The sequence below is a fragment of the Tachysurus fulvidraco genome, chromosome 26 (assembly GCF_022655615.1).
Source record: "Tachysurus fulvidraco isolate hzauxx_2018 chromosome 26, HZAU_PFXX_2.0, whole genome shotgun sequence".
NCBI lineage: Eukaryota > Metazoa > Chordata > Actinopteri > Siluriformes > Bagridae > Tachysurus > Tachysurus fulvidraco.
In genome coordinates this window covers 5,213,974-5,241,885 of record NC_062543.1, presented here as the reverse complement: position 1 = coordinate 5,241,885, position 27,912 = coordinate 5,213,974, and the positions used below count along the sequence as shown (strand labels likewise).

Here is a 27,912-nt window from a genome sequence, read left to right as displayed (position 1 = left end):
ATGTGTCCTCTTGTTTCTCCAGTTTCCTCCAAATGTCCATAAACATGCAGGTAGGTGGACTGGCTGTATAACATGGCCCTCAATGTGTATGTATGTTCGTGCATGATGTAATAGAACAAAAGGATGCATCTCATTCAGTATGTAATCCTTATATGCCTTGAACCCAGTGTTCCCAAAACGTACTAAAGAGAAATGAATGAATGAATGAATGAATGAATGAATGAATGAATGAATGAATGTCTAAAAATAATGGCACAGTGGACATAATGCAAGAATGTTCATGAATAAAATGTAATAGATGTCCAAATATATATATATATAGTGGTATCAGAGGTAGGGATAGTTTAAGTATCAAAAGCTTTTTATTTTATATATATATATATATATATATATATATATATATATATATATATATATATATATGCATATATATATATATGATTCTTCCTGAATGTTTTATTGAAATAAATGAAATAAAATGCAATAAATGACCAAATAGCCCCACTGTAAACATCTGAATAATGAGCGTTAATGGTTAATGGTTGTTTTTATGGCATTTTTAGTTAGTAGGTCCCCGGCTGCAGAAAGTTTACGCACACCAGGGAGATTTTTTTTTACACCATCTGTCTTTAAACACGCAAAACTTCCGTCAAACAGAAAACAATCCGCGTTTCCGCCTTCACAGGAACTTTTACGCACCAATAAAGTCAAATACTGATCATTTTACAGCACGCAAATAAATCCGATTACACTTAACCTACATTTGTTCTGTCAAGTACAGGTTTTTGTTGTTGTTGTTGTTGTTTTTGTTTTGTTTTTTTAGATTATTGTCATTTATATGTAAAGGAATGTGACAGTTTGTCGGAAATAGTGACACAGACTCACCTTCATAGCGCAGAAGAGTGACGGCGCAAACCGTTCATCAGTCTCATCTTAATGAACCACAAGCTTAAGCTTACATCCTACAGAAAGCGTGCAAACACAAAACAATCCGCAGAGAGAAAAATAGTCCTTCGGTTATCATGTGCCTGTTTTTAATTTGTGCAGCAAAGCTATAAGAAACGGTTTCGAGCTGAATGTACAGTAGCGACGTCTCTCTCTCTCTCTCTCTCTCTCTCTCTCTCTCTCTCTCTCTCTCTCTCTCTCTCTCTCTCTCTCTCTCTCTTCCGCCGTCTCTTTCACGTTATGTGTCGTTTCAGACGAAACTGGCGAGAGCTCGTACGTCAGTATTTACGTGTGAAGTGTGGAAGTGGGATGGATCGGTGAAGCCACAAGTCTGAGAGGTTTGTTCTCACATGGTCTTTCGTTTACCGTCTAGTGCGCAAGGTGTAGCGATGGAAGCTCTCGCTCTCTCTCTCTCTCTCTCTCTCTCTCTCTCTCTCTCTCTCTCTCTCTCACACACACACACACACACACACACACACACACATACACACACAGAAACGCACGCGAGTATAGAGAGGAGAGAAAGGATGTGACAGGCTTCCTCTCCATCTCTCTCTCTCTCTCTCTCTCTCTCTCTCTCTCTCTGTCTGTCTATCTATCACTATCTCTGTCTATCTATCATATAATATAGAAATACACCATGGATGCAACACTGGTCCATCACACACACACACACACGCTCAAAAACACACGTGAGTCTAGAGAGTAGAGAAAGGATGTGACAGGCTTCCTCTCCATTCATCTCTCTCTCTCTCTCTCTCTCTCTCTCTCTCTCTCTCTCTCTCTCTCTCTGTCTATCTATCACTATCTCTGTCTATCTATAATATAATGTAGAAATACACCATGGATGCACCACTGGTTCATAACACACACACACACACACACACACACACACACACACACACACACACACACACACAGAGTTTAAGTTTTGGTAATTGGGATGAAACCAAAGAACCCAAGAAGCCAGAAGAACCCATACAGACAGTATGCACTTTTCCTTGTTTCTCGGGTGGTAACAATGATGGTAAGTGGGCCTTAATATATGTACATAAATGATTAGTTCTCAATAAAAGCTAATCAAATGCATATCACATGGACCTTCTCAGGTAAAAGATATACTGTATACTGAAGGAACAAAAGATAACATCATCAACCTACTGTAGAAGCAAGGAAATGTGTAATTTGGTTGAAAGTGCAAAAAGGACTAAGCTAGAGGTGTGAAGAGGCAATGCTTATCACCATGACATGCTGATATGTGTAGTACTGTTACAAGTGTACTGTATATAGTTCAGCAGTGTTGAAAAATGTAAGGAAAGTGCAAGGAAAAAAACATGAATTATTAACCTGTACATACAAGGTGACTAATAAGATATCTAATAACGCAGGCAGGATGAATGTACAGTAGGCAATCTTTACAATCCTAATATTGTTGCTATGCCAGGTACACTCACACCAATACCACACACACTACCATCATGGATAACCAATGAGTAAGTCTCAGTGCTTGCCCACACTTACCACTTTTTCTGACCCATATACCACCATCATCTGAAGCTGGATGCCAGAACACACCCACAATTTAACCTTGATAAGACTGAATCTCAGTAATATATGTATCTGGATCAAGGCTTTTCACAGGGCCATTTTCAGCTCATCACTGAAATGCCACATGAGCACTTGTTGCAGTCTGGGCATTTTATTTTCACTTAAACAGAATAATTAGCCTAATTGGCCATTATGCAAAGTCACACACAGCTCTAAAGAACAGAATCTGAAATAAATTGCTGGTGTATGGATCTGAATGTGTAACCAATGAGTAGCCATATACAAAAAAGGGTGGGCTTTTGGCAAGACCTCAAGATTAAAAAGAAGGGGAAAATAAAGAAAGGAATTTTGACCTTAAAATCAATGATCTGGACTTTAGGGGCTCCATAGAGTGTCTTGACACATTGCATAAAGTAACAGAGCAGCTACGTTGAGTAATTGTTCACACACAATTACTGAGATAGTTGCTGTTAGTGTTGCTAAAAGTGCATACATGTGTCTGGGTGTGTTTGAATGTGTGTGTTTATTTCACCCACATGTCACACAGGACCCAGCAAACACACCACATGTGACCCATTCTGTTTTGCGTCCCCCAGCACGATGCACTTCATATTGATTCGTGGCTCTACCGTCTTATATTGCTTCTCATAATGTGATCTTATATTGGGTGATCAAATTAGGCTTTCCTGGAGCGTCTCAGTCTGTTTTAAAATAGCCTGCCCATTAGTGCACCCACCAGGCATCCTCCATAAAACACATTAAAATCTTAACAAAAAAAAAAAAAAAACCTAAGCAGTCACTTTTGGCAGGAATAAACAGTAGAATTGCTTATTGCAAGCCTTCAAGCCTATGAGTCTATATCAATTTGAAGCTAATTTGATGGCTTGCAATTACAAACTTATCTGTAATGGCCCTGAGAAGTCACTGAGGGTTTTAGAGTAGCAGCGTTGGATATCGGTTTCTAATTGCATAATACTGTAGCAGTTAACTTTGCAGTAAGGAAACACACTTTCTTTCAACCTAAACACATTGATAAAGCTTGAGTGTTAAGAGAGATAAACATTTAAACTATAATAATACTATTTAAAATAAATCTTATCCGTTATGTCATTTATCCGTCTGACTAAAAACCGACCCCACAGAAGCAGCCAGCACAAGCTCGAAGACCACTTGAGACCACTGTTGCTAAGCAACTGGAAAAAACTGACACCAAATATGGAAGCTATGTCATGGCTGAGGCTATTAATTTAGCTAGGTAGCAAAAAGCTTTTAAACCTTTCATTTAAATGATGAATAGGTGGAATGACACTGAAAATGTTACAAAACCATTAAGAATATCAACATTTACCTCAACTTTGTAGATAAGTTACAGCCCTAATATAAGTTAGTATAAAAAGACCCAGTGCCTGCACTTAGCATCTGCTGCTAACCCATTCTATGGGTATCCACTATTTTTTGACGTGTTACCTTTCTGTACGAGGTTTTATAGTATCCAAGTTATAAAAAGCACTGAAGTACACCATTGAGCACACAACTGCATTAGAGTATAGCAATATTTATAGTCAGAATCACTTCCCATTTGAGAAAAATGGTGTCACTTCTCGTTCACTCTGGAGGACACGCTTCTTAGAATGAGACTCATAGTTTATTTGATCAGAGTCATAGAGATTGCCTTGCCGAGTTGCACTATGGTATAATGTTAAGGCTGTAAAGCCAATTTACTTATGTTCATGATGCAATCATTTGGTTTATGGACTCATAACGATGATTATGAGGATGACTAATATATATACTGAGAGACTAAAATATATACTGATTTACACTATGATGCAATGTTTCCGTTTAGCCTCGTCTTCCTATACACAATACTGTGTGAATCAATACTTAAACAATATGTAATAGTTGTCTTTGCCAATACTTTTACTCCCATTTACAGATATGTGCCAGAACAGATTTAGAACTGGCTAAGATTAACAACCTGGTGTTGGTCCAAATCTTGTTTTAATATTTAGCTTAAATGAGACCAAGAAATGGTTTAAATTCAAGTCAATGAAACCAAATTGCCAAATATTGTGGTTTAGTAAAAATAAGCAATCACCACAGCAATGTATGGCAATAATTTCTTTTTTATAGGCACACATAAGACTACATACTTTAATAAATAAAATAAAATATAATTTTAGAATGTTCTATGATGCTTACAGACCAACATTTATGACTAAGCAAAATTACTCACACTATTTATCATATGCTGTGGTCTTTAACGATCTGAACAGTAAGACTCATGACCTTGGTGACAGTAAATGGTTTTTTTTTAACTTCCCTGATCTGATTCCAGGTTAAATACAATGATGTGTTTGTTAACATCTTCTTTTGTATCTTGGAAAGCACCTAGGTTCTTGTGAACAGCCTCTATATAACATTTAGTACAGCCTCTAACCCTTCGTAGCTACAGCGGTAAGGACTATTTCATAACTCCCATGGTCAACCAGCCCAAACATGCTTGCTGTCAGCGATGTGAACGGATGTAATTTTGTCTGCTGTTGAACATCGTTTTAACCAATCACTGCCATCTGATGTCATCACTTTGCTCCTCTTAGTCAGTCCTGCTCCTATACCATGTTTTCAGCAGAAAAAAAATGACTCCACAATCTCGCAGTTACGTTCCAGTCTATTGTGTATTTTTGTATTTATATTAATCCATGAGGCAAAAGAGTGTGTTTCTTTTTTTTAAACACTGACATGCTCAGCAGCAGATTATTTCAGACACAACATGCATTTTTAGTATTTTGCATGTGTAGCTAGTTAACTTTCTTTTAATATAGATGTTAATTCTGTTATAAAATACTGTTCACATTTAGTACTTGTTACACAATACTTCATAGCATGATACGCTAAGGTAATGCTAAGCTCTAAAATGGCTGAGGCAAATTTGGACTTATGTTTAATATTGTGGTTTTTTTTTTTTTGAACAGAGATGCACAGTGACATTGACACTAACAATATACAAGGATGACTGGTTTTATTCCTGTTATTGTTTGTTATGCTACTATTTTCTTATTTTGTTATGGTTGCCTTTGTTCAGCATTTTTGTGAACACTTGGTTGTTTTTAAATGAGCTTTATGAATAAATGTGATTGACTCATTGATTGATTGATTGATTGATTGATTGATTGATTGATTGATTGATTGATTGATTGATTGATTGATTGACTGATTCATTGATTCATTGATTGACAAGAATGCGCTCCATGCATTTCAGTGTCAAAATCTTTCTGTCCATTGCTCACCATACTTCATTAAATGGACCTCCTGTAGCCTACATTAAGTCTTTTTCTACATCTCTACAATATCAGGTTATTTGTAGCTGCTCTCCTACATATTTTAAAGTTTTATTGCTTTCTACAAAAAAAGCACAAGCATTGTGCCTTTGTGACTTTGAACTCCCTTATTATATTCACTGCATCTAAAAGATCTCAAATCTTAATTTGTTTGTCAGCTCAAAAGGTCAGACGTGTCAGCTTGAACAATTACTGTAAATACACTCACTTACGTCTCAAGAAGCGAAACATAAACCCGACTGTTTAACTTTGGGTACACAGAGACAAAAGATTTGCTACAGTATGGTATGACTAGCGGTGTAAAATAGACGGCTGGTTAACTTCAGCGCACTTCCTCAGCGCCGCATAAATGAAACAAATGACTGCATTGAAGCGGCAGATTTGCAATTGTAATTCTCTCGATTCATCTCAAGTCATTTGACATGTAAACACTCACCAGTTGGCAATTTAACATGCATGGGTAAGAGAAAATACATTAGAGTTTGAAGTGTCCTCGAGCAGAAGAGATTGCTGGAGATTAAAACACACATATTGAGTGGAGATTTTAGAAATATAATACTGTATGTAGTGTGTATAACATGCAGAATGTAGAATATTCAACGTACAAGCAGAACAGGATGATTAGCTCAGCCTCTACTACCACATGTAAAGAAACTAATACTGAACCTAAAATAACTAGACTACAGGAAAGATTTTTTTTTTTTTACCAGACTCAGTGATGTATGCTTCTCGCAGCACATCAAAAGTCAGGGTGGAAAGTTTCAGGCTTCACACAGTTACCACAAAGTTCCTCATGATCTGGACAGAATCAGTTTCTCACAAACATGTCGTGTCCACGTTGATGAACACTCGTGACTGTCTCATCATCAAAGATTTTTGAGGTCAATTTTCAAACGAATCATCATTCCCAACATGGGAAATTCTTCAGGACAGATAAGCTTCAGGGACAACATGACAAGCTGACATTTGTTCCTCATTTTAACTGCAAGATAGAAAGAAAAAGAGAGTGAAAAAGAGAGAAAAAGAGAGTTCATTCACTTCATCACACATAAGTGATGAAGTGAATGAACTTTTCATGGATGTTATACAACAATGTACCATTTCTTTAAATAATTAGAAATTACTCGAGGTTGACAAATTTCTGTGGTATAAAAAGAATCAATTTCAGGATTGACTGACAATTCTACAGTAGGGCTGTGCAAACATTGTCTGTTGCAGGAGGCACAAAGCGATTCAAACCGCAGAAGCTCCCTCGACTGTGCCAGGAGATTAAAGGAAAACAGATTACGCCGGACAGCAGGCAGAGGCTTAAACTGGACTCGCAGAAGATTGGGAAGGTTATTAACGAACTTCTTGGACTGTATCTCCTACTGCTGCACAAAAGCTGCCACACAGTCCAAGCTGACAGCCGTTGTTAATGTCAGTTCCTAATGGCAAGAGGAGCCAGGACAACATTCTAGGTGATGCACAGTACAAGGGCTGATAGTGAGATAGTGTGATAGTGATAGTGTCTGACAGAATTTCTACTTGTTTGTTCAAATTATAAGTCTTCAAACATCATCTGTGGGGCTGCTGTTTAGGGGATGGGTTTCTGCTTCTGGGGACTATGTGCTGTTAAGAGTAAAATGTTGGAAATGTGAACTCTTCAACATGAAGATCTGGGATCATTTAAACAGATCTACGCTTAAAATAAACAATAACTGAACTTTGCTGCAATTCAATCTGTAATGTACAACCTGACCTAAACTCACAGCCTATGACATCACATCGAGTATTTTCTCCTTCCTCTTTCCTTTTCTTTAGAACATTATCCTGACCTATGCTCTCACATGGGCCAAATCATACCAACGTCGATGTTAGAGGTATGGAGGTTGCTGTAATGAGTCTGTGGGAGGATTTCAGCCATCTTCCTGTTTGGTTCACGCGTGAAGCCGCGTACAAAGCTGGAGTGTGCACTATTTGTTCTGTCAGGATGGAACAATGGAAAAATGGGGTCAGAGGGCACCACGGTGGGTTGCTATAGTGACAGAAGGCTCATCTCTGTCAGCATATGCTTGCTGTACCTTTTTTCTTTTCCTATTTTACATCCCCCTCCTTCCTGTAGGAGCAGCTTCCTATCCAGGAAGTGATGTCACTAGTGAGATGAAAAAGTGTGTCATTGTGTCCTCTTTTATAATGCCAAAGGAAGACACCTCTTTTGCAGAGAATATGTGGGAGTTTCCTGATCACATGGGCTCGTCTTAATCTTTTCTGGCTAATGCTCAATAATTCTATGTAAATTTTGGAACACAGTTGTTATAATTCATGTGGTTTGTGCCTGTGTAAGAGAAGTCTTATAATAAGAAGACCACAAAGTTTCACAAACATTAAGAACAACGACTATCGACAATACTGAATTTACGAATTAACACTCATACAATAAGTGATACAATGGTGTTATCTCTGAAAAATTTGATTCCCCTCCATGGTACAATTCAAAACATGTTCATTCGATATCTTATGCATTATTTTAAATTCATGTCGTGAAATGCTTTTAGACTGTCTGTGACATAAGCAGTAGAATAAAATAGAATAAAAATAATTAAAATCAAACAGAAAATAAAAAATAATATAGAATAAAAAGGTAATAGAAATAAAAAAAAGAATAGTAAATAAAAAGTTTTAAAAAAATGGATGTGGACAAAAATTAAATTAAATAAAAAAAAAACAACAACAGAATTTTATGTACAGGCCAAGGGGAAAAACTATATAGAACTTAAATTTATTAAATTTAAGCAATTGTAATGCAGCAAAATAGATAGATAGATAGATAGATAGATAGATAGATAGATAGATAGATAGATAGATAGATAGATAGATAGATAGATAGATAGATAGATAAATAAATTCTACAGAGACATAGTAGAAAAATGCAAAATATGAACATGCTGATGTTGTAAATGTGATTTGGCACTGGGATTATTTTCATGGCCTTGTTAGAGCTTGCTATGAATATTGATAATAATAATTGCACACAGTGAGGTGTGACTAATTACAGTTCTAATATAATAAATGTGAAACAGCAAAGACAAAGTCTAATGTACAGAACAACCAGTCTTTTAAAATTCAATAAAAATGACTAAAAATAGGAAAAGCTTGATAATATTTATTATTGTATTATTACAGTATTTTATAAACTATTTAGTGCTGCTGTTATCCTTCTACGGTGGAAAATATTGCAGCTCAAATGTTGATCAGAAGACTTGAATGTGGCTCTAATTGATGGTACAGTTAGATATCAACTTTCTTCTCACATTCCTCAGAAGTAATAGCTTATAAAAAGGAGTTTCAAAATAATACATACAATTTGGCTCAGGGAATAGTTCTGATTATGTTTATAATCGTAAATCAATTCAAAAACGATTTAATAAATTATTTAACAATTAATGAAATAAAGGAATGAATTAAAAAGTTAAATTAAAAGTGCTCAGATATCAAAATCTAATATCACCTGAAAGTACATGATGTAAGAATAGTGTATGTTAATGCATTAATGAACACAATAAGACAGTAATCTGGATGTATGTTAGTATCGTGACCTAACACCAGCAATCCAAGCAAAGTAGGACACAAACTGTGCTGTGTGCAAATGCCATGCAGAGGTAATACATCATCTTCCTACAGTATAAGAAACCCGATAAAACGTCTTCAGCTCAAAATACAATCAGGACGAGGAGTTTGTAGTGAGGAAAAAACTAAAGCTCTTACCCAGGATATTGTTCTTGACGACTATCCAGGAAGTCAACAATCAACAATGCAATGAAAAAAAAATATATAGTCAGCTGTACAGACATTTGCAAATGTCAAACAAAACCCACTCTTCTTCACAGCAATAATAATTGATCCAAGATAACTGATGTAATGTACAGTAGCTATGAAATGATATGTCAGTGGACAGACATATCAGCTAGCTAATGCTAGTTTTGTATGTTTCCTTTGTAAACAAAGCTAAATAAAATATTCTGTGATGCTCTAGATTGAATACTAAGACTCATTATGTCATCAGTGTCGTGAATTGTGACGGCTGAAATATCTGATGAAACGTAAGAGATGAGATGAATGGAATCTTAGGCTTGGATCTGGAGACTCCTTAAGTTTTAATAAGTCTCCTTATTCATTCCATCTGATTTCATTCCTGTCTAGATGCAAATACTGTGATATTAATGATCTCTCTTTTCTGATTTTCCTTTCCTGTCGTGTGATAAACGCCCTGTTCAAGACTGGAAATCCAAGCATAACTCATCTTCGCCCATGAGATGGTAATGTAAAGTGGAGTCTTTAGAGTGCACCAGAGCAGGGATTTAAATGTTTCAGGCCAGCAGCCAAAAAATATTAGCTGATTATTCAGCTGAGAGCCGAAAAAATTACAAGATCATGCATAAACACGTGATGGTTAATTTACAAAATTTCCAAAAGAGGCCATGCAGAATGAGGCATGAGACTATCCTCTGGTGAATCTTTGAAAAATGGTCAGTCCTGTTATCAGAGAAAGGATTAGATACACCCTTCAGCATTGTAAACACTGACTGGACAACATGAGGAAGACTTCCTTCAATACAATCCCATATTGACCAGTGAGAGAAATTGATTTTTTGTAATTTTTTGAAAAACAAACAAACGTGTGATTCTCCATGTTCTTATCAACCAATCCCAAGACCTACAGTAATATTGATTGCTTAATTGCTTTCCACTACAACACAATGCTTAGGATTTATTGTGGGGTTTTTCATGGTTTTAGCTTCGCTGAGCTGAAATGAGACAGGAGGAAAGAAGGTGACACCAAATATCACAATGAGTGACATTATGCAAAGCAATGAATACATTTGTCTTCTCACTATTTTTCTCTAATGCTTGCATGGCCCTCTCTCTCTCTCTCTCTCTCTCTCTCTCTCTCTCTCTCTCTCTCTCTCTCTCTCTCTCTCTCTCTCTCTCTAACTCTTGGATTACAGCCAGGGCTGAAAGGCTGTTAAGTAATTGGCTCTGGCTGGCTCTACCTCTTTGTCATTCATTTGATATGCCCCTTTTTTATTTTGTACTCTAAACGGCGGCCGTCTGGCTGACTTATTGCTCTCCCATGCCCTCTGCTCTCCTCCTCTGAAAAACCTTTGCCTAGAAGAAAAGAGGCTACATGTCCAGTTAGAGGTGACTTTGCTCTGGATCTGCTCTCTCTCCTGTTCTGAACGCTGACATTACTCATAATGTTGGGAAAACCTTTCCTGGAGTCTTGTTGAAAATATATGTATCTGGTTTGCTCTAATGGGAGCAGTGCACACACTTGCAGGACATATTAAAAGCACATACTGTATGTACACATACATACATACATACATACATATATACATACATACATACATACATACATACATACATACATACATGCATACATACATGCATACATACATGCATACATACATACATACATACATACATACATACATACATACATACATACATACATACATACATACATACATACATACAGTATATGTGTTCACTAGATCTTTACAGTCAGTGAGGTAAAGATGGATGCTAAGATGCAGAATCCAGAGGAGGGATTTTATCAATCAAGGCTGGTAATGAGAACCTTAGCACTTTTACTGAGCTCATCTCAGAGCTAATTGACTGGAGGTAGCACAGCAGCAATAAGGGCAGTGATTTGTTTTTCTAGAGTCTCTGGCTGAGCTCCAAGGGTGACTCAGGATGAACACAATGCCCCCCACCCAAAGAGCTTGGTCTTAAAGTATTCAAGGCCTGAATACCTTCACCATGTCTCAGTAAAATTCACAGTCTCAGTTTATGGTTAACCTTTACAAACCGAGCGCTGTTATCGAACAATTGTAGGACATGACCAAGGAGAAAGCAGTTTTGCGTGTCGCATGGCAGTAACCTAGCCATTTGGCCAGGCTCCCACAGCAGAGTGAGGTCAATCCCACCTTTGGGCTATGTTGTTTATAACATCTGCTGATGAAAGACAAAAAAAAAAAAAAAATACACCCACTCATTTTGCTGACCCAAAATCTGTCCTTCAGTAAAATAAATAAATAAATAAATAAATAAACTGGACATACATCTGGTGTGGTTTAATAATTAATAGGAATGGCATGGTTTAGACATTTCTCAATTATTCATGGGAAGACTAGCCAAGTCTCCATTTAGGAAAACAGATGCAGGTTTGGTGAGCTGAGAGGAAAAAAGAGATTTAACCTTCTCATGATGCAGTGTGAATCTCTACACTGAAATATATACACTGAATAATTACATCCTTTATGTAGCTGATCTGAGACCAGTTTGGCTATTTTTAATATAAACATTTGAGCATTTGGGTATGTTCAGTTGATCCTATGTCAGGATACATCAGGTCAGGATGTTGAATTATGGTATTATCTATAAAAACAGCTCTGACACGGGTTCCGGCTACAGCACAGAGTTTCTCATTTTGTTGTTATTTGTATTTTGCAAAATTACATAGGAAATTCTACAGCAAACGCTACGCAATCAGATTCAAATAAACATCATTGATATAGTGAAGTTTTCTCAGAGGAAATGTTTCTTTCACATTTTTTGTGTCTCTGCTAGCTGTATTTTAAATGCTAGCTGCTAGCTGTATTTTAAATGTATTGATACATCACAGTGTATCAGAAGCAGTTAAGGTAGTTAAGTAATGGTTATACAGAAGAGTGTTTACTTCCTCAAAACTGCAGTTTCCAGTGACCATAGTGTGAAACTAAAATGATTAATTAAATAAATAAATAATTATTAATTATTCAGTTAAAATAGTTAATAATACAGTAAAATAGCTAATAATATAGTAAGCATAAGGGACTATCCAAAAATTACTATATTATTATTAGACACACTCATTTTATGTCTCAATATGTAGGCTGGTTAGCAAGCTGGGTTAAAAGGGTCTTTCCTCCATTTACTTATATTTTAGCTATTTTTATTTTTCTTCAAATCTATTAGAACATACTGGTGAGGCTTTAATCATTTGAAAGTTATTTACTAGGAATGCAACAAGTCATATGTCTGAGTTCATTTAGAAAAGGCTCCCAACCAACTGCCCGTTAGATCAGACAGGATTGGTGATTGCAAACACATACATATGAGTCACAGTGAGAAAATATATATCATTATTTATTTTTGTAAAGGCATTAGAGCTTTTTATTTCTGAACTTTCCACCCACAGAATCCGAACCGGTTACATTGCGTTAAAAAGCATATCAATAAAATCAAAATAAATAAATAGCACATTTCTTCGTCTGATTCAAATCGGCACTCGAGTTCAAGTGGACATTATGTATAGAGTAAATAAATGTTTTTAATTCAAGTGATTTAAAAATTAGATTTAAATCTATAGTAATCTAATAACAATAACTTTATAGCGCTTAAACATGATTTTTCACCTCAATCAATGATCAGACAAACAACTGGTCAGTCAGTCAGTTAATAAACAAACAAATAAAGAAACAAAACTACGATCCTTTTCTATGTTCATGGCAGATAGATAGATGTTGTTGCATGCGCTTGTGCATGTTCCTGTGTGTTATGATTGTTTGTGTTGTTTTAGATCAGTGCTTTGGTGTCATTCCTGTGATCTCAGTACCAAGGCTACGCTTTCACTTTAAGAGTGTATCACTAGGCAGAGAAGCGAATGATGATGCTGGATTCATGTCAGTCTAGCAGCCCTATGCGGTCACACACCATTGGCTATTAGTTCAGCTTCTCTGTTAAATGCATGTTATCTCGTTAAATTGGGTGAGAACTGATTCTGAGTTAAAAATAATACAGCTCAAGGGCAGTGTATGTGACGAGTGTCTTTGTGTCTGGATGAGTTTCTCTGACTTCCTCTTGTGACTGAATGTAGCTGTGTGTTTCCTCTCAGTGCATGTGCATGCATGTGCAAGTTCCTGTGCAATTGTAGTGTTTCTGTGCATGTGCACAAGACCCCTGCAGACATGTGGCCAGCTGCCCATGGGGGCAGGAAGAACAGCTGTCTCAAAAAAAAAAAAGAGAGAGAGAGAGACACTGGGATCACTGGGACCATTATGTTTTGACCACACTGTGTTCTGTGTCTCTGATAACATCTCTCTGCAGCTGGGCCTTACAGAAAAGAGGCGATCTGAGCTATTCCTCTCTCTTCTTCATCTACTTCAACTCACATTAAGAAATGTGACCTGCTTCGTTTCCTTTTACAAAAGATTCATCGTTACAGTATTCAACCCTACAACTGCTTTGAAACAATACACACACACACACACACACACACACACACACACATATACAGTATATATATATATATATATATATATATATACCCTGTGAAAAGAAACCCACCCACCCACTTACACACACACACACACACACACACACACACACACACACACACACACACACACACACACACATGCACGCAAGGTATATACTCTGTGAAAAGAAACCCACCCACTTACACACCCACCCACCCACACACACACACACACACACGCACAAGCAAAAGCCAATGGTCCACTGGTTCTCAGCATGACACAGTCCACGGCAAAGACCAGAATCTGTGCTGTGAAAGGCAGACAGAAAAATAAATTACAGCAGTACTGCCGGTTCTCACTCTTCCCTCTCAGCTCTATCACTACTCGCTTAGATAAGCGAGGGTGCGTGTCCTGAAATATCATGGCTTTAGCAAACACTGATCTTCAATATTTCTTTCAATTATGCTGGGTAGATATGGGGCCAAATACTCTGTATCTGACAAATCAATTATTATTGCTGTGGAGGAAGAGCAAAAAATGTCTTATTTCACACAGGCATGGACAAAATGCATTTTTCATACTGATACAGTAAAAAAAAAAATAGAGTATTATATATGAGATAAGTAGTTCCACATAAGGACATGCCTTGATAGCTAACATTTCTGAAGTAGTGACCTTCAGAATCCACACAGATAATCTGACCAAAATTAGGAAGTCATCTAGCTAAATATACTCTGTCCTTGGATTCTATTAAATTACCACAGAAAAGTTACTTGCTGTTATTTTCTCATGTTTCATTTTTTCTACACAGCTACAGGATCATGTGCTTTGCATGCCTGCTAGCTAGTTTACACTCCCACATCCAGATCTCTAGCTAGCATACAAACACCTCTAGCATGTATGCTAGCATACAAACCCACATCCTGCTTACTAGCTAGCATAAAAACTCGCATCTATCCCTCTAACAAGCATACACACTCACATCGGCCCTCTAGCTAGCATACAAACTCACATCCTGCTTACTAGCTAGCATACAAACACGCATCTATCCCTCTAACTAGCATACACACTCACATCGGCCCTCTAGCTAGCATACAAACTCACATTTATCCGTCTAGCTAGCATACACACTCACATCGGTGCTCTAGCTAGCATACAAACTCACATCCAGCTCTCTAACTAGCTTACAAACACCTCTAGCTTGTAAGTTAGCATACACACTCACATCCAATTATCTAGATAGCACTTAAATCTAGATCCAGCTCTGTAGCTAGAATAAGTATAAGTCTATGGCTAAGTCTCTATTTCTTAACTTACAATTCCACATATTTAAAAGGTGTATCACGTAAGTGTTTTTAAATACATGTAACAGAAATAGTGCCCATCACTGAGCATGCATATCCTTCCTATTGTATAATTCAGATCTCTTCATTCTTTTCACTTCCTTAAATGTGTCTGCACCTGGCAACAATGACTGCCATGTGGAAAATTGACCACCATTTTCTGACAGATCATGAAGCCTTGCTTTGTGAATGTTTTAACTAAAACAGCTGCTCTTTATCCAGGGAGAGATATTGATTCATTGATCCATCGTTATGCAAACAGATGGCGAACAAGTGGTGAGCAAAGAAACAAGAAAAGAAGACGAAGAAAAAAAAAAGAAATTTGCATTTGTCTTGAGTTCCAATAATCCCAGATCAATCATGATTCCCGACGAGTACGAGTGATTAAAAAGAACTAATTTGTTACTGGTTGTATTAATCTGCCACTACATGCCGTAACGGCGATGTCAGAGGAGTCGAAGAATCTGATGAATAGACTTCTTCATGTACGAACAGTGATGCTTGCTTTCTTCATCTGTGCCATTTTACTACCATTGCAGCCGGCTAGCATATTTCTATAATGACACACACTGGCTACTGGAAACAATGAATGATAGCATGCGGCAATGAAATATGGCCATTGTTAGACATTGACAGCGAAAGATTTATAAAAAGTCGAGCGGATTTCTCTAGTTCTATAGTAAACATGTTCAAAAGGCAGCATGGTTACTGGAAACAATGAAAGACAGGATAAAGTATGAAGCCAGAAATAAATCATAATGAATGTTGCTTCTGTTTAATTGTGAATAACTTTTTTTTTTCAACCTTGGTCTTAGCTATCGAGTTGTACGGTATATTATAATAATAATAATAATAATAATAATAATAATAATAATAATAATAATAATAATAATATAATGTTATATATTTTAAAAATTCTACAAGATATATGAAATATGATAAAGGATAAAACGCTAAGGATATTGTGAAATGTGATACAATAAATTATTGTGAAATTGAACGTCACAGAATAAATGAAAAGCCCAAATTATATAAAGTTTATTGTTCTAATAAATATCTGCAAGCCTTAATTGGGAGCCGTAATTGACGCTTAATGTAAAACACAATTTTAACGTGTTTCCAATGTTCGAAAGAAAGTAATGAGTATTTTAATGGATCATTTATTGAAATGTTTTCTCTTTTTCCTCTAGAATTTCTTGATGTGGCAATATAACACTAATAAGTGTTCAGGGCAAAAAGCCAAAGAGTTGTATTGTTACGCTGTTACACTAAAAGCAAGCATTTAGTACCATATTTATTTAAAAGCAAGGTCTATACTTAGCAGTCTATATAACCACCCACTCAGACTAGCTGCAGGTTCAAGCTTCTAGCGGCAAAATGTATTTGGTTAAAAGACTTTTTTCTCAGGAAATATTGAATTATATAGGTTTTTAAATTAATATGTGCAGCCTAGATGTTGAATAATAAGTTTTTTTTTGTTTTTTTTTTTATCGCAATGCGCATTTCCTTTTTGAAGCACTTAAGTTTACTGAACTGAAAAAACAATTGCAGAGAAAGGATTTAGGATTTCTGACTAAATGAATCGATTGAATGTGAAACTGTGCTCTCTATTGCTGTCTGATCTCACTGTAAGATTCTATAATATGCCTCTGTTTTGTATTCATACAAAATAATCAAAGATTTTCAGGTTTTTTTTATTTTTTATTTTTTTACTTATCTACCGGTTAGCAGGTAAATGTGTGATTTGTGGGTGCAAATGGGAATAAGATACAAGTGAACTAAAAGCCTGGATCAATCTCTGAGTCTGTCAATTACTGTGTTTCTCTGTTTTTTTTCTTCAGTTTCTCTCCATCTCTCTAATCGTCTGGCCACTATTAAAAAGCACCTTTATCAGATCACAGCAGGACTCGAGAGCAGCATAACCCAACTTAAACAATCGAGCAATTGTCAGGGGCAGACAGAAGTAAATTGAAACAGCTCACAAATGCCTTCTGTGTATTTGTGTCTGTGTGTGTGTGTGTGTGTGTGTGTGTGTGTGTGTGTGTGTGTGTGTGTGTGTGTGTGTGTGTGTGTACTCTGGTATTTAGCATAAGTACGAGCTAGAAAACCCACACTCCCTTGGTTCTCAGTCACTCTATCTATCTGTCACTAGACAGCATGAGTAAAAATGTAATGCAACCGCATTGATCCTCGCTTTAAATCAATGTTAAATGGGATCCTAATGTAATGTGTAGACACTGCTAACCGTAGCAGCCACGTGTCGATACGTGGAGTAATGTAGAAGAGAGCTGATCTAGGAACTGCTTTCCAGATCTAGAGCCCCAAAGCCAGATCTGTATGCCAAAGCAAGCACAAAAACCAAGAAACGGAAGAAAACTCCAATGTGCTCCGTCGAAATGAAGTGCCTTTAAAGTAGCACTAGAGTGAAAAATGGGATTATTGGATTGCTGAATCCAATTATATGTGTGGCAGTCTGGGAAAACCATTTGCACTGTGAAAATTTGACATTTTCTTCTAACAGCATGCCCCAAAGTGATTTATTCTTTAAACAAATATGCTAATATATGCAAAAACACCAAAAAATGTTGACATAATTAACTCATTTGTCCCATAAAGCGCTGTTGTTAACGCCCGGCCAGATGTAACCACAACTGTTATTAACAGTGCAGATGATGTTCCAGTGACACTGGAATAAAGTATTTTTACACTTAGATGTCTGTGAATGTTAAAGCAAATGGCTTCTTTCTTTCCTGTTAATATAAGTAAATATGCAAAAAAAAAAAAAAAAACCGAAGAAATCTCGTAGCTCAGAGCTCAGGCGTAGAAATTGATTAGTAACTGATTGGTATGGATATGTGATGTAGTGCTTAAAAAAAAAGAGAGAGAGAGAGAGAGAGAGAGAGAGAGAGAGAGAGAGAGAGAGAGAGAGAGAGAGAAGCTTTCAGCTCAGTGTGCACCCTTAAACCGGCCACATGCCAAGGCCACACCAAGAAGTGTTCAACCACTGCTGAATGAGATCACATCCTGTCTGCATTTCCTGCATAAAGAGAAAAGAGCTCACGTCTAAAACTTCTGGCAACTAAAATTACATCTCTCTCTCTCTCTCTCTCTCTCTCTCTCTCTCTCTCTCTCTCTCTCTCTCTCTCTCTCTCTCTCTCTCTCTATCTATCTATCTATCTATCTATCTATCTATCTATCTCTTTCTCTCTCTAAATTGAAATCTCTTGCTTTCTCTCTATTCTTAGTAATACAGCCAAGGGCTTTAAAATGCCAATTACTACAGAGACCATTTCTTCACTAAAGACATCATGATCTCTCTCTCTCTCTCTCTCTCTCTCTCTCTCTCTCTCTCTCTCTCTCTCTCTCTCTCTCTCTCACCCAACCACCCACACACACACACACACACACACACACACACACACACACACACACACACACACACACACACAAACACATACACACACTCCTGTCTCAATAGCAGTACAGGAATAAAACACTAACATTAAACTCTCTGCAGATTTTGTCATTTGAATCTGATGTCTCCGTTTTTCCCTCTCAGACACATTTGCAGACTGATTCTGTGGTTTTGATCATCACAACGCTGACAGCAGGGAGACACAATGATGTGAGTTGCCGTGAGATGCTGCTACAAGAACTATCATCTCTTTTCCTTCTCACTGCTCTGAAGCGCTGGCACCCTAATGGCCATTTGTCAGCAGATAAAAAAAAGGCATTTACATTGAGTTTTGATTCTTGTCACGATTATCATGGTAATGAGGGACGATTTTTGACTCGTCTACAGAGGAGCGGCAAAACAGTGTACTGTAGAAACTTCACAGAATCTAAACTCACACAGAAATTAGCAAACTAGTGTATTCTTACTCAACCATGAACTAGTAAGTTCAATTGATTTCAGATCAGTATGTAAACCAGTCAAAAAATGCAGAGATCTTTCCAGTTAGCTTTCTAATGAATACATCAGGTTTTTGATTATATTGCAAAGTTAAAAGTTAAACAAATCCAATTTTCCACCATAAAGTGACACAAATCTTCTTCAGGACTTTTCCAATCAGACCTTAGCCACTTTTGTAGGTACTCCTAGTATGGATACATATATAATATATGGCCATGTGACCAGATCCAGAATGGACACATTTTGTGGTCATTAGTGTGTCTTTTTTCCAATGTGCACACTCATATCATTGTTGTCCTCTTCGTCGTCCATTTACAGCAGCATGACAAAACAACAATGGAGGACAGCAATAATGGAGACCGCAGTGCGGAAATTGGTGCTTTAGTAGATAAACTCCAAATGAACGTTGGATAGAATGGAGACGATACACACTTCTGCAACCTGGTTACTCCTTTTTTAAACCTTTTTCTTATGTTTCTGAAATTCTATACATTGTAATTTCTCATTGAGGACAGAAAAAGTTCTGACATGATTTATAATGGTTTACATAACAAAAATCTGCCTTTTTATAACAGGAGTGTATGGATGTCAATTCCATTTTAATTGTGTAGCACTTTTTTATCAAAGTATATTTGTCCCAAAGCAGCTTTAGAAAAATAAATAAATGCAGTAATTACAGTAAGTCACAGACGAGGACGGCAATGAAAATCTCCCTGAGACGAAACCAGACTCCGAAAGGGAACCTATCTTCATCTTGTGTGACCATATTGTGTGATCACAAATATAAGTGTGTACATACATATATCCATTATTTATGGCCAAAAGCATGAACAATGGGCATTGATAGGTGGTCCTTCCTTTTCTCCTAATCTTTTGTGAAAGCTTTCTACTAGATTTTGTAACACTAGTAATGGAAATATGATCTCACTCAGTTACTCAGTCAAAAGAGATATTTATATGTTCATTCCAAAGGTGTTCATTGGGGTTTGAGGTCAGGGTCCACTCTACTCCCATCAAACCATGTCTTTATGGAGCTTGCGTTGTGCACAGCAGTTGCGTTGTGTCATTGGTCTGACCCTCATAACACCTACATATGGTTGTAATGATCAGGTGCCCACCTACATTTATCCGTATAGTGGAATGAATAGCTACCAAACCAATTGTGTTTAAAACAGTTCTCTAAGAAAGTACCTTAACAAACTTGTCTATGTTCTCCTGAACGAATCACAACGCAGGCTTGCATTACTGGTGTGTCCATTTGTTTCTTGTACTCCGGGGGCATGTCTCACAAATAAGTAATTGATATTGATGTGCCACCGGAGGGGGTTTCAGGGGACTGGTGCGCTGACATTAAAAACAGATATTAATGTGAACCATCAAGACAGACAGATCCGACCTGAGCAAAATGCTGGAATTACATACAAAGAAGACTGTATTTGCTTTCAGATGTTTATATAAGCATGTGAATAATAAGAGTGGGAATTATTTCTGATTGCAGGTATCTGTTTACTGTATGGATGACGATTGGCTGCATTTACAGCAATCCGAATCACTGCTGTTTGCAATGTGTGAGAGATATCGTGTGTCTTTTGTGATTATTTATTCCTGCTGTTTACCTTGAAAAACTAATTGAATTTCTCTGAAGCATCACAACACTGTAAGCTGGGAATGCTGCGAGGTATGTCATTTTCGATGATACCCTCTACAAAATAAATTATGTACCAAAAAAAAAAGGAGGATAAAGGAAACAACTGGTGCAAATTTAGATTTAAACACCCAATCAAATCAGTTAGACATTTCAAGGATTCTCTGTTAGTTAGCGTTCTTATTCTTTGGAAATAGGCTTTATCTTACAACAGAAACATCTGTTGTTGAGTTTCATGTATAATCTCAACCCAGACAAACAAACGCTTAAAAACACTCAAAGGTTCTGGGTTTAACCTGTTCTTTTTTCTCTTTCAATGAAATGTATTGAGCAGATGCTAAGAATCAGCTCTATCTTTCTATCTTTCTCGCCTCCTCACCCTTCTCTGTCACTTTTCTTCTCTTTTTGCCCTCAGAATCCATTACGCTAGGCCGTCTCCATGCTCAGCCGGTGCTGAGGGATGAACATAAATCTGAGGATGGCTTCTGCAGACACTGCAGAGGAAAACGAGAGAAAGACAGAAAGAGAGACAGACGGAATGGACAGATTTCTTGCTGGAGATTTTAGAGTGCTGAGAGACAGATAAAGAGTAAGACATAGTGTGAAGCTGTGTGTGTGAGAGAGAGAGGGAGAGGGAGAGAGAGAAGGAACTGAGCTCTCATGAGTAATATGGTACCTAGAGGACTGGTGACAAAAGCAGACACAGGCATTCGTGTCACCATGAGCCGATTAGAGTCTCAGAGGAGAGGCTTAAACCTCCTCCATCGCTCTCTCCTGACGCTTTCGCTCATACACCAGCCCTGTTCTCAAGAGTAAACCTCTCGCTTCATTCCTTTGTCTGCTACTGGAGGAATTTATTATTCATCTTTTTGGGTGTTTCATGACACAGCACACATTTATCTGCGTTACAAAATTCTCAAATGAACAAATACTCAATCAAACCAGTTCTTGCAAACTTAATTTCTTAAATCAGCCCTAAATGATGAGTCACATGGACTAACAAATGAACCAATGAACGATCAGATAACTAACACTTGAATGTGTAAAATCTCCATATTATGTTTTGTCCTGAAATGAAAGGAACAATGTGATTTTTACACATGATTTATTTTTCCACAATTCATTTATATTTCTATTATTTCAGATGAATCAATTATTGCCTCATGCTATTTCCGCACGATTTTTCTTAACATTACTGTATTATTATTTTCTTTTCCCTTGATTATTTTTTTACTTGTGATTTTTGTACACGGTTCATTTATTTTCACAGAATTTTACGCATGATTGCACATGTGTTTGTTATTAAACACCGCGACATTCGCTTTCAATTTCACAGTGAATTTCACCTTGTCCTTTGCATGAGATCATAATATTCCCATTTATCTGTTAGGGAACTTAAAGTATACATTTAAAAAATTTTTTTTCATGAACTTGCATGTACGGTATATGAATACAGACTCGATCCAACATTAAATATAGAAACGCACCAAATAAATACCTGAAGGAATTTTTTTAACCTTCATGTTCTTGTCACAGCCATTAAAATTGACATTTGTTATTCATTTTTAGTAATCTCAAGAAACCAAGACAAAAAATATGAAGAATACAGAATAACTGCTCTGCTTTAAAGTATATAGCATTTTTTTTCCTTCACTTAATTCATGTGAATTTTGCACACAGTTAATTTATTTTCACAGGATTTCACAAGAATTGATTTCTAATAGCTGTAAATGAAATGAATAGCAAGAGGAAGCTCATAAAACTAAAATGTACTTAAGTACAATAACACTTCCCATCATAAAAAAAAAGAATAAACAGTCAGTCGCTGCATAAATACCTTTTTTTTTTTACAGAATGTTCAAAAAATCAGGGGTCTCCTTTAGAGGTGTGAGGCTTGGAGATGTAAAGCAAGAACGAATCTCATCGATCACATCTGATGAAGTGACATTGATCGACTTATTGATCCTCTCCATCTGAGCCACTGTGGAAAGCTTTGTTCTCTCTTCAGTAATCCAGTACTGTGTGTATGTGTGTGTGTGTGTGTGTGTGTGTGTGTGTGTGTGTGTGTGTGTGTGTGTGTGTGTGTGTGTGTGTGTGTGTGTGTAGAGGGACAGGATGTGCTGCCATTTACTGCACCAACCAGTTTTCACTCAGTCACAAATATGAATTGCATTTCAGAGTAAATCAAGTTCAGTGCAAAAGTTTGTGCACCCCTTAGGAAAAATAAACAAATAATTCAACTGGCTTGAATACGGTCTGAAATATCTAGCCTTGTACTGTACGGTTACAATAAACCAAATGTACCTATGATTATTAAGCCTGTTCAAAGCATTTATTTCTAAAAAGAAGCAAATTTATCTTCCAGGCAAATAAGAAAATGAAAGCTAGAAATGTAAATCTATAAACAGGATGGATAATGTTATATTCTAGATGAAATAAATTCATAATGAGAATTAGATTGATCGATTTGCCAATATTAGTTAGACAGGTTTGCTGGTATTGATAAGATATTTTCATTTAAAGATATCTTTTTTGCAGTGAATGTGATTGTCCTATCATTTTCATGCTCACTTATTGCCTTCAGACTGATTTATTACACTTCCTTCTTCACACATGGTCATAGATCAATTGTAATATAGACAAATTATTCTTGACTTCCTACAAATTCCCAAAAAGAAACATGGGGGGTGCAGATTTTTGCACCAAACTCTAACTTTCCTTCAGGCTTTGGAATTACAGTATGTTTTCCTTTTTTGTCTGCGCTGTTCAGTGTGTAAAAGTTGATGCCTAATGCCGTAATATAGCAGAAGATGAGGGCGAAAGCCTATTGTGGGAATAGTTACAGTATCACACATGTGCATTTATGCTAATAGGATCACGAGGAAAACGACTCTTGGTGGTGGCTTTTATGCAAAACGCAGCTACTCGTGAGCTGAAACCGGAACTTGAGAGTGATTTCTGCTGTAAATTCATCCAAAGTCATTCAGTGTGCTTAATAATACTAGCTCGAAGCGCAGATTCCACACGAAATGACCCGTTATCCCTGAAAGCAGCAAACCCATCAGTGTATACCATGTATTAAAAAAAACAAAAAAAACAATAAAATATCTTCATTTTCCTCTCCGCTCCATGGTTCATTGCTTTTTTATTGTTGTGCAAGGAGCTACAAATGAGCCTGTGTTATCCTTATTGCAATAATACTCCACTCTGTCTTATACAAGGTAGAGAGAGAATCCTGGTCTGAACAAGCAAACAAGCGCTCTGGGAAAACGCTGCATTAATGGAAGGAGTCTTTTCTTCTTCAGTTAATGCAGCATGCCTTCGCTTTTGTTCGAGGTCGGAGCAGAGAGAGCGGATTGTACAACCAGACCCTAAAGAGGGTGGAAAACTCAAACGTGAACTACAGCTAAAATATATGGTGATGACTCCTGAATTGTCCAGTTTGATAGGTCAGAAACTGAAACTTAAAGAAAATACTATAATCATCGATGTGGAGAATTTCTTACTTTTTTGCTAGTAGATTTATTTATTTATTTATTTATTTTTACTGGTGTTAGTGGAACAGTCACAGTGAAGTTTCCCAGCATGAGTAGTTTCAACAGAGTAGTTTTCGCTTTCGGGTTTCTCTGTTAAAATGAAAAGCTGTGGGTGTTTTTTTTTTTGTTTTTTTTTTGAGAGAGAGAGAGAGAGAGAGAGAGAGAGAGAGAGATGCTGGTGAAGTATTGAATGTTTAGCATTGCTATAATAAAAGCAATACCACAATCGAGTGGATTCATTGGTCTTGTGGATGTTGCACAATATAAAACCTAACTCTGTACCATTTTATTCAGTAATACGTTTCACAATATATCACGATCATAACACACCACACTACAGACACATTAAGCACAAAAATGATCATCTTAATGAATGCACTTTTTCTAAAAGGTTAGCATTTCTGTAGAAACCAGCTCACACTGGGACTTAAAGAGGGGACGCTTGTCATTAAACAGGTCAACGATGTATGTCAATGTAGATTAGTGAAGTTTTCCGTAAGCAGACATTAATATTTCTGGTCTCCGGTGTCCGCACTCTGTAAGTAGGTTTCTTTTCAACATTGGGAATATAGTACTTACTGTATAACATGACAAGCTGCATTTTTGTCTCAAGAGCGAAACTAAGAGATGCTGATGAAAGAACAGCTAATAATAGCTGCTCTAATGTAAGCGAGAACAGGAATTAACTGTTTCATGGATGTTTTGCAAATACATTAAAGGCCAAACATTTAGGGACGCCTGAACATTTACGGTATTTGGCACCTTTATTCAGAGCAACTTATATTTTTATCTCATTTTATACCTCTGAGAAATCGAGGGTTCAGGGCCTTGCTCGGGGTCCCAGCAGTGGCAGCTTGGTGGACCTGAGATTTGAACATCCAACCTTCTGAATGTAGTCCAACACCTTAGCCACCAGGCCACGACTCCCCTGACCTAAATAAAGTTGTTGCCATAAATTTGGAAGCACATATTACAGTATAATAGAATGTCTTTGTGTGCTGTAGCATTTCCCTTTACTGGAACTAAGAGGCCTGTGTGCACAAAACAAGCTGTACCAAGGATGGAGTGTAAGAACTCAAATCTCCTACAGAGATCCCTGACCTCAAGCATACTCAACACCTTTTGGGATGAACTGGAACACTGACTGAACCCCAAACATTCTCAAACAACATCAGTGCCTGACCTCACTAACACTGCCACACTCCAACATCTAGTGGAAAGACTTCCCAGAAGAGTGGAGATTATTATAACAGCAAAGGGGGACTATGTGTCTCTGGAGCTACAGAAAATGATACAGAAGATCAGACAGACGGAGCGAATGAGACATATAGTACATATGTCTTAACAGTCTCACATTAAGAGAGCTCGCCATCTAATGCAGAAAACACACACGTCTCATCGTACATCGTCAGTCCTGCTGTAGTGTCTGCACCAATTCTCATCATTTAGGTCAAAGCATGTAATATTTAGGCGTGCCATTTTAACACACACCAAGTTTAATGTGCTGGTGTGAGACAGCGAGGCATGAAGTGTTTCCTGAAAAAATGGGAAGTTACATTACAACAAAAACAGATATCTTTTCATTCTGATCTAAATATTTCGTATACATCTCAACCTTCACGAACATTCGCTCATTTTTTTTCTCTCAGAGCTGAAAAATTCCTCTAACACACTCGGGCTGTAACAGCGTCACTGAAGCTGTGAGCGTCGCTCAGTGTATTAGAAATGCGATAGCTAATGGTGTGGATTTTATTTTAATAGAAGAAAAAGACATTACAGGCAGGGGTCGTGTCTAACACTCAGCTGACCACAGATCACAGGTTCAGCACTTATCTAACACTCTGCTGCTGTTAACGTTTCTGACTGGCTTCATTTATTATGTAAATTGAAAGCATGCTTTAAAGCCCTTGTAGCTCTTACTCAGCTATGGCACGGGCCTGATGTAGTGCGATCCTCGAGTACTCTTTTATTTCTGTTGGTGTTTCTTTACTCCTTTTTGACCGGAACATTTGTCACCACAGAGGTTGTTTACTTTAAAGCATATCACGTTCATAATAAATACAAATAAATTCATTTTAATAATAATTCATCTTAAGTAAATTAATAAATAAATATTTTATTTAAAGTTTTTGGTTAAATAAATGAGTATAGAAATCTATCTATCTATCTATCTATCTATCTATCTATCTATCTATCTATCTATCTATCTATCTATCTATCTATCTATCTACCATCTCCATAATAAAAATTATATTTTATTATTTATATATCATATTTATAATATATTTATTATTTTATTATTTTATATATGTATATATATATTTGTATTTTACTCACAGTTGTGTTCCAATAAATTAGTTCAAAAATTTTAGAGAGCTGTTCCCACATGAAAACCGTGTCACGTTATAACATCAGTGGAAAAATTCCAGACATTAGAATGGAATATATATATATATATATATTCCATTCTATTCCATATATATATATAAATAATAATATATAAATAATAAAATATAATTTGAATTATATTTTGAGGACAACAGAATTCAGGGATTAAATTCAAATAAAATATTTAAAATAAAATAACAATATCTAGCAGGAGATGATAGATAGATAGATTTCATGTGGGAACAGCTCTCTAAAATCTTTGAACTAATTTATTGGAACACAACTGTGAGTAAAATACAAATATGTATATATATATATATATATATATATATATATATATATATATATATATATATATATATATATATATATAATATATATATATATTGTTCATACACTGCAAGTTGGGATATGACAGGGGATGCAAGCGGAGGTCCTGTCTGACAGAAATCATGTCTTTTATGTTAGTTTTGCAAATTTCATTCATTTGTTCAATTCTTTTTTAATTTAAAGCTATCATGTTTTCTTTATATCCAACACGCCAGTACATTATGAACAGGGTAAAACTCTCTTGCACCTACCGAGGAGGCGGCCATGTTAAAGTGCAGGATTTTATTAATAAAGCAGTGGATTATATTGTGCAAAATAATAAATAAACTGAAAAGAACAACTCTGAAAACATTTTCTAATCTCTGTGCCTACATACAAATGTATACAATTCACATGATTTTTTTATTTAAACCTATAAGAAGCTTAAAGTTAATGGGTGGAGTTCTGATGAGATTGGGTTGTTGAGCGTGTGCTTACTAAGCATTAAAATTGTGTTTTTTTGTAATATTGAATCACTCAGGATCATATTAGAGCTGATAGTCAGTTCATTTCAGGTAAAAATGGGCCAGATATTTATTTATTTGTTTGTTTGTTTGTTTGTTTTCATTTAGCAAATTTCCACAACAGCATTTGAAATA

General features: G+C 36.5%; 1 protein-coding gene and 1 long non-coding RNA gene across 7 annotated transcripts in view; one reads left to right on the top strand and one right to left on the bottom strand.

The window, feature by feature from the left end:
- zmp:0000001168 (signal-induced proliferation-associated 1-like protein 2) overlaps window positions 1–27,912 on the bottom strand; it is a 64,778-nt gene that overhangs the window by 34,181 nt on the left and 2,685 nt on the right. Inside the window, exon 1 of one of the 6 annotated variants that reach the window (XM_047809214.1) lies at window positions 886–1,292. The exons of the other annotated variants lie outside the window; for them this stretch is intronic. The gene's annotated coding sequence lies outside the window, so the exon portion shown is untranslated. Of the gene's footprint in view, window positions 1–885; window positions 1,293–27,912 lie in introns of those variants that run through there. 6 annotated transcript variants of the gene reach the window in all.
- Window positions 1,144–23,243, top strand: LOC125140296. The gene is made up of 4 exons (XR_007139592.1): window positions 1,144–1,283; window positions 7,053–7,294; window positions 7,638–7,843; window positions 21,436–23,243. It is a non-coding gene; the product is annotated as an uncharacterized LOC125140296 (long non-coding RNA).